This window comes from Leopardus geoffroyi, chromosome B1, assembly GCF_018350155.1.
Source record: "Leopardus geoffroyi isolate Oge1 chromosome B1, O.geoffroyi_Oge1_pat1.0, whole genome shotgun sequence".
Taxonomy (NCBI): domain Eukaryota; kingdom Metazoa; phylum Chordata; class Mammalia; order Carnivora; family Felidae; genus Leopardus; species Leopardus geoffroyi.
Window position 1 is genome coordinate 58,496,314 of NC_059327.1, and position 8,597 is coordinate 58,504,910.

Sequence of the window (8,597 nt, forward strand, 5' to 3'; positions counted from 1 at the left end):
CTGAGTAGAGGCAGTAAGTAAATACCTTCTCAGCCTGTTTTCCAGTTCCCATAGGCAGAACTAATAATATGTTGAAATCCCAGATATTGTGGAAACAACCATGTGGTTTAGGTAGCAGGTAAAGATAAAATATCAAGAGATCACATTTGATAGAAAAAAAATGCTATTTTCATATGACACTTCACCTGAACCATTAAAAAGAAGACAATTTTCTAATCAATTTTTCCTTGTAATTAAAAAAAAAGAGGGGCGCCTGGGTGGCTCAGTCGGTTAAGCGTCCGACTTCAGCCAGGTCACGATCTCGCGGTCCGTGAGTTCGAGCCCCGAGTCGGGCTCTGGGCTGATGGCTCGGAGCCTGGAGCCTGCTTTTGATTCTGTGTCTCCCTCTCTCTCTGCCCCTCCCCCGTTCATGCTCTGTCTCTCTCTGTCTCAAAAATAAATAAAAACGTTAAAAAAATTTTTTTAAAAAAGATAAGATAGTAAGAAAAGATGTAAAAGTCTTCAAGACACTCTTCCTGAGAATCAGTGTATTTGGTGAGATCTCTTTTATTTGTGTAACTGGAGTTTCCCAAGACTTTGCCAGCTTTTGCATACAGGACTTTTGCCACCTGAAGGTGCCCCTTATTGGATCTCTGAGAGCATTAGGGCTTGACTTCTGTGTGCACAAACAGGCCTCTCCAGTTCTTCCCTTTCAACTGCCCTCACCAGCACTGGTTGCCTTACCAAAAAGGACATTGGTGCTCGTCCCACCATGAAAGCTGTACTGTCTCCTGATGTTCCCAAAGGAAACCCTGAAGGTTCTAAAGCCCAGGGTTGTCACTGAATCAAAAATCATGTTTGGGTGCTCGCTTCAGCAGCACATATACTAAAACTGGAATGATACAGAGAAGATTATTAGCATGGCCCCTGTGCAAGGATCACATGCAAATTCGTGAAGCATTCCATTAAAAAAAAAAAAAAAAGAATCATGTTTGGTATGTTCCTCAAAGTGTCAGGCAAAGAGTTCTTTTTCCCTCTCTAGGGTACATTTTTTTGATTGGAAATAAACACAGTGCTGCCAGAGTCCCTGGGTCTCCCAGAATCCCTCCTGCAGTCCCTCTCCCTACCTGGCTCAGAAAGGAGTCCACTGCAGAGGACTAAAGAAACATAATAATATTATTAGCTGGCACTTACAAAAGACATAATGTGTCACGCACCACTTGAAGTCTTTTATGCAGCTTAACTTGAAACACCCCTGAAAGAGACTTACTACTAACACTCACATTTTGCAAATGGAGTATAGGAGATTAAGCACTAAATGCTAAAACTGGGACCTGACCCCATGCCTTCTGTCTATAGAATCTGTGCTCTGAAATGTTACTGCTTAACAAATATCAGGCTGTCTTTGGCATTCCTATCTTTCCCTCACCGCAGATACCACTCTCCCCCAAGCCAAATCCCTAGTGAGAATTAATGCCGTAGGCTCTGGCTCAAGCTGAGACAGACCTATGCCACACTACTATCTTCCAAAGTTTATTTTTCCCATCACAATTAAAAAACAGTTCTCTCAAGCCCCAAATGTCATGCATTTGGCCATTAACACTCTTCAATAGCCTGAGCTGGATTTATATCTTCCCTAGCTGTTCTTTTGGCAATGGTAAATTACCATAGAAGGACAGAAAATCTGGAATAGGGGCCACTACCCAGAAATTACAAACTCTGCCAAGTCTCTAAAATAGGAAATAATAGGAGCCAGTGGGGACTGGAGAGGCAATAATAAGGAACCAAAAAAAAAAAAAAAAAAGGAAGTCAAAGAGATGAAAAAAAAAACATATCAACTTAGTTACTACCTTTGGCCACTTATTCAGATGCTATAATCAAACCTTGTTCCCATAATTATAACTCAAATCCCTTGGCATGGAAAGAAAACAAGTTTACCTAGTTCCTATCTTTGCCAGTTCCCAAAAATGCATCTTTTCCTCCCCAAGCCCATCCCAATAAACACTTAACTGAGAGTGTTTTCACGTGTGATAATTTGTGAGTGCTGGTCTCAAATGGATCTCAGGTGCAGCTAATATAAATGATAAAATCTCAAGGGCTTGCCAGCTAGAGGTGTAACCTATAAACAAACTGGTTTTAATAGCAATTCATTCTGTGACAGACACTGTGTGATGACTTCTCTGAAAGCATTCCACAGAATAAAAGAACTTGTATTTGCACAGAATACCATAGCAACTGACAATTACATCTCAATAGAAACTTTTTTTTTCTTTAAGCAATCTAATCAAGATTTGGGAGAATCAGAACTTTCCTGATAAATTGGTCTGGTAAATTAGAGTGCTTGCTCCTGCTTTGTGCCATAGGGCCCAAGAAGCAAAAGCTGGGCAGTGACTCAAGGTGGCGACTGTAGGAGGAGATGAGCGAGATCTATCCCTCAGTGTGGGGTGAAGAGAGAGAAGTAAAAGATACGCATATATGTAACCATCCACATCCTCTACATCAATCAAGGCCATTGGATGGAATTGAGTTGATGGCCGTGCAACAGCATTTCTTTCCCTTTCTGCAACGAGTAGGTCACCCTTTCATGACCTCTACTTCCCTCTAACAGCTTTTGTACCTTTCTCTGCAAGTTCTTTTACCTCTAGTTGCTGTTCTACAAACCAAGGTTGACACTAAGTCCACTTCTCAAAACCATTACGTTAGCAGTGGGACCCCTGGAGTAAAATCAGAAAACAACTTTGTTTTCCTACATGACCATTCAAATTCACTCTTGGGGGGCGCCTGGGTGGCTCGGTCGGTTAAGCATCCGACTTCGGCTCAGGTCATGATCTCACGGTCCGTGAGTTCGAGCCCCGCGTCGGGCTCTGGGTTGACCGTTCAGAGCCTGGAGCCTGTTTCCGATTCTGTGTCTCCCTCCTCTCTCTGCCCCTCCCCTGTTCATGCTCTGTCTCTCTCTGTCTCAAAAATAAATAAACGTTAAAAAAAAAAAAAAAAAGAAACAAATTCACTCTTGGGGCAAGCTCTTCCCCTTGTATTTGGATAAAAACTCTTTTAATCAGTCTCAAATTAAAAAAGTCTTCCAGCAATGTCAAGTCATTAAAAATTATTCTTTATTCAGTAATGAATATGTACAGGATGGTGCAATAAGTTAAAATTTCAATCTTAATTAAAAGGTTACAGTCTTGCATCTTGGATAAGGCATGCTGGGCTTGTTGCTGCTCTCTCCTTTCTGGACACCCACTACCACACCTAAGCATTCACTCATTAGATATCTTTGGGTCCCCAGGAGCTGAATTCTCCAAAAGTCCTTTTTACTGCTCCAACACTTTTATTCTTCCACGTGAGTGATGGATTAAGAGCAGCCAAACTGGTTTTTGACTACCTAAATCATGATCCATTCAGCCAATTCATTAAAATACCCATTTGGCAGGGGCCAAGATGGTGGAACAACATGGAAGATTTTTTTGCATCTCTCATCCCTGAAATGTAGCCAGATCAACACTAAACCATTTTGGGGGTGGGGGAGAGGGGAAAGTGGGTGGTGGGCATTGAGGAGGGCACTTGTTGGGATGAACACTGGCTGTTGTATGGAAAGGTAACAAATACTTGGAGACTGAAGACCATCCTACTAAAGAATGAATGGGCTAACCAAGAAATTAAAGAGGAAATTAAAAAGTACATGAAAGCCAATGAAAATGATAACACCACAGCCCAAAGCCTCTGGGATGCAGCAAAGGCAGTCATGAGAGGAAAGTATATAGCAATCCAGGCCTTCCTAAAGAAGGAAGATAGGTCTCAGATACCTCAACCTTACTTTACACTTAAAGATCTAGAAAAAGAACAGCAAACAAAACCCAAAACCAGCAGAAGACAGGAAATAATTAAAGATTAGAGCAGAAATCAATGCTATCGAAACCAAAAAAACAGAACAGATCAATGAAACCAGAAGCTGGTTCTCTGAAAGAATTAACAAAATTGATAACCCCCTAGCCAGTTTGTTCAAAAAGAAAAAGGAAAGGACCCAAATAAATAAAATTCAGAGTGAAAGAGGGGAGATCACAACCAACACTACAGAAATACAAACAATAATAAGAGAATATTATGAGCAATTATACACCAATAAAATGGGCAATCCAGAAGAAATGGACAAATTCCTAGAAACATATAAACTACCAAAACTGAACAGGAAGAAATAGAAAATTTGAACAGAATAGAAAAATTGGACAGGCCCATAACTAGTAAAGAAATCGAATTAGTAATCAAAAATCTCCCAAAAAACAAGAGTCCAGGGCCAGATGGCTTTCCAGGGGAATTCTACCAAACATTTAAGGAAGAGTTAACACCTATTCTCTTGAAGCTGTTCCAAAAAATAGAAGTGGAAGGAAAACTTCCAAACTCTTTCTATGAAGCCAGCATTACCTTGATTCCAAAATCAGACAAAGACCCCATTAAAAAGGAGAACTACAGACCAATTTCCCTAATGAACATAGATGCAAAAATCCTCAACAAGATACTAGTCAGATCCAACCAGATCCAACAATACATTAAAAGAATTATTCACCACGACCAAGTGGAATTTATACCTGAGATGCAGAGCTCATTCAATATCTGCAAAATAATCAATATAGTACATCACATCAATAAAAGAAAGGACAAGAACCACATGATCCTCTCAATAGATGCAGAGAAAGCATTTGACAAACTGCAGCCTCCTTTCTTGATAAAAACCCTCAAGAAAGTAGGCGTAGAAGGATCATACTTCAAGATCATAAAAGCCATATATGAAAGACCCACTGCTAATATCATCCTCAGTGGGGAAAAACTGAGAGCTTACCCCCTAAGATCAGGAACATGACAGGGATGTCCATTCTCACCACTGTTATTCAACATAGTATTAGAAATCTTAGACTCAGCAATCAGACAACACAAAGGAATAAAATGCATCCAAATCAGCCAGGAGAAAGTCAATCTTTCACTCTTTGCAGTGACATAATACTCTATGTAGAAAACCCAAAAGAGTTCACCAAAAAAACTACTATATCTGATCCAGGAATCCAGCAAAGTCACGGGATATAAAATCAATGCACAGAAATCGGTTGCATTCCTATACACCAATAATGAAGCAACAGAAAGAGAAATCAAGAAATTGATTCCATTTACAATTGCACCAAAAACCATGACATACCTAGGAATAAACATAACCAGAGGTGAAAAATCTTTACACTGAAAACTATAGAAAGGTTACGAAAGAAGTTGAAGAATACACAAAAGAAATAGAAAAATATTCCATGCTCCTGGATTGGAAGGACAAACATTGTTAAAATGTCGATACCACCCAAAGCAATTAACATATTCAATGCAATATGAATATGCAATATCAAAATAACACCAGCATTCTTCACAGAGCTAGAACAAACAATCCTAAAATTTGTATGAAACCAGAAAAGACCCCAAATAGCCAAAGCAATCTTGAGAGAAAAAAAACAAAAACAAAGCCAGAGGCATCACACTCCTGGACTTCCAGATGTATTACAAAGCTGTAATCATCAAGACAGTATGGTACTGGCATAAAAACAGACACTCAGATCAATGGAACAGAATAGAGAACCAAGAAATGGACCCACAAACATATGGCTAACTAATCTTTGACAAAGCAGGAAAGAATATCCAATGGAATAAAGACAGTCTCTTCAGAAAACGGTGCTGGGAAAACTGGACAGCGACATTCAGAAAAATGAACCTGGACCACTTTCTTACACCATACACAAAAATAAACTCAAAAATGGATGAAAGACCTAAATGTAAGACAGGAAGTCATAAAAATCCTAGAGGAAAGAACAGGAAAAAACCTCTTTGACCTCGGCTGCAGCAACTTCTTACTCAACACGTCTCCAGAGGCAAGGGAAACAAAAGCAAAAATAAACTATTGGGACTTCATCAAAATAAAAAGCTTCTGAACAGTGGAGGAAACAATGAACAAAACTAAAAGGCAACCAATGGAATGGGAGAAGATATTTGCAAATGACATATCAGATAAAGGGTTATTATCCAAAATCTATAAAGAACTTGTCAAACTCAATATCCAAAAGACAAATAATCCAGTGAAGAATGGGCAAAAGATATCAATAGACACTTCTCCAAAGAAGACATCCAGATGGCCAACTGACACATGAAAAAAATGCTCTATATCACTCATCCTCAGGGAAATACAAATCAAAACCGCAATATCACCTCACACCTGTCAGAATGGCTAACATTAACAACTCAGGCAACAACAGATGTTGGTGAGGATGAGGAGAAAGAGGATCTCTTTTGCACTGCTGGTGGAAATGCAAACTGGTGCAGCCACTCTGGAAAACAGTATGGAGGTTCCTCAAAAAATTAAAAATAGAAGTACCCTATAACCCAGCAATTGCACTACTAGGTATTTATCCAAGGGATTCAGGTGTGCTGTTTTGAAGGGGCACAAGTACCCCAATGTTTATAGCAGCACTGTTGACAATAGCCAAAGTATGGAAAGAGCCCAAATGTCCATCGATGGATGAATGGATAAAGAAGATGTGGTATATATATATATATATATATATATATATATATATATATATATATAAATACATACAACGGAGTATTACTCTGCAATCAAAAAGAATGAAATCTTGCCATTCGCAACTACGTGGCTAGAACTTGAGGGTATTATCCTAAGTGCAATTAGTCAGAGAAAGAAAAATATCATATGACGTCACTCATATGAGGAATTTAAGATACTTAACAGATGAACATAAGGGAAGGAAAGCAAAAATAATATAAAAACAGGGAGGGGGACAAAACATAAATGACTCTTAAATATAGAGAACAAACAGAGAGTTGCTGGAGAGGTTGTGGGAGGGGGGATGGTCTAAATGGGCAAGGAGCATTAAGGAATCTACTCCTGAAATCAGTGTTGCACCATATGCTAACTAACTTGGAGGTAAATTAAACAATAAATAAATTTTTAAAATAAATAAAAATAAAATAAAATACCCATCTGGTCTTTTGATTTAATTACAATTTATTGTATGTTTTCTATTTACAGAGCACTGTGCTAAGGATACTGCAAAAGACAGCTCTCTGCCATTCAGAAATTTTCCATCTAGTTCAGATGAGAAAACATGCACACAAATAAGTAGACCACAACACCGTGTATACTATGACCCTATGGTCATGAGAATAGTAAATGCTGCAGGAAATTAGTAAAGGAAACTATCTTTTCCAACATGGATTGGAGAAGACTTCATGAGGACATAGAATGTGAATTTGAAACTTGAAGGCCATATAATAATAATAGCTCAATATGGTGTTTTATGCACATATTTCTATTAAACGCTACAACAACCTTACAAAATAGGTACTATTATTATCTGTAGTTACATATAAGAAACCTAAAAGCTAGTGATATCAAGTAATTTCATTCAAGTTCCCATAGCTGAGAAGAGAAGATCAGGGACTCAAACATTGTCTACTTCAGAACCTTGGAGAGTACTTTCTAAAATGGGAGGTGGAGGTGGAGAATAATACAAATAAGAAAACAAAGTGAGGAAAGGTAAAGGGTGGTCAAAGAATGGGCTAACAGGACATCCCATTTTGACAGGGGGGAATAAGCTCAGTATGAGGTATTGGAAGATGACAGAAATGTTTGATGGAACGTGGACTCAATTATCTACAAATGTGAGTAGCTTTTAGGAAGAACCTCTAACAGAAGAGCATGTCTGGCAGCTATTTGTCCCATTTGTGTCTACCATCTCCCCTAGTGCTGACCACAACAAGTTTGTCTTGAATTCAAGCCTGTGTTTATTTCACCTCTTTCTTTCTTATGCCCCTAGGAATTGATCTGACAACTCCTATATGAGGAGAGTTTCTATTTACACAGTCCTGCATTCAGGTGTCTGGACAGCTCATCCTCATGACATGACTCTCCTTTTCCACAACCCAAATAAATAAAAATGCCAATCAAAAGTCTTCAGTAGGGCAGGCTGCTTTTTTAATCTTGTAGTGTGTTTAGAGGGTAAGAGTGTGAGCAGGGAGACATGTGAGAGAGGGGAAATACTAGAGAATAACAGTGAGGTGACCTAGAGGAAAGATCCATCACAACTAAGAAAAACTCATTTATCTGCTCAGAGAAAAACAGTCAATTATGATTTTCAGTGAGGTCTTAGGAAGTGTGATATAAGCTGCCATTTAGCCAATAAAAAAGTCTTTTTATTTTTTTTAGGTGTATATTATCTATCATTATGTTTGACTTATAGAGAGTAATATCCTTGCGAAATGAGGGGGTCTAGTGAGTTTTCTTCAAAACACAACAATTAATTGTGCTGCTCCTTCAACTCTCTCCTACATGACCATTTTCGCCCTAGACCTAATGTACTTTTAATCCTCAAACATAGTCATATCACTGAGATTTTGCATTTACTAGACTACCTAGCTACTATCTTTTTTTCTTTTTCCAAATTAAAAAGAAACAAATGAGATGCGCCTAGGTGGCTCAGTTGGTTAAGCATCCGACTTTGGCTCAGGTTATGATCTTGGGGTTCATGAATTCAAGCTCTGCATTGGGCTCTGTACTGATAACTCAGAGCCTGGAG

General features: G+C 38.8%; 1 non-coding gene across 1 annotated transcript; it reads left to right on the forward strand.

Moving 5' to 3' along the window:
- Positions 1 to 841: 841 nt before the first annotated feature.
- On the forward strand, positions 842 to 951 carry LOC123596561. The gene has a single exon (XR_006711736.1). It is a non-coding gene; the product is annotated as a U6 spliceosomal RNA (small nuclear RNA).
- Positions 952 to 8,597: the final 7,646 nt, after the last annotated feature.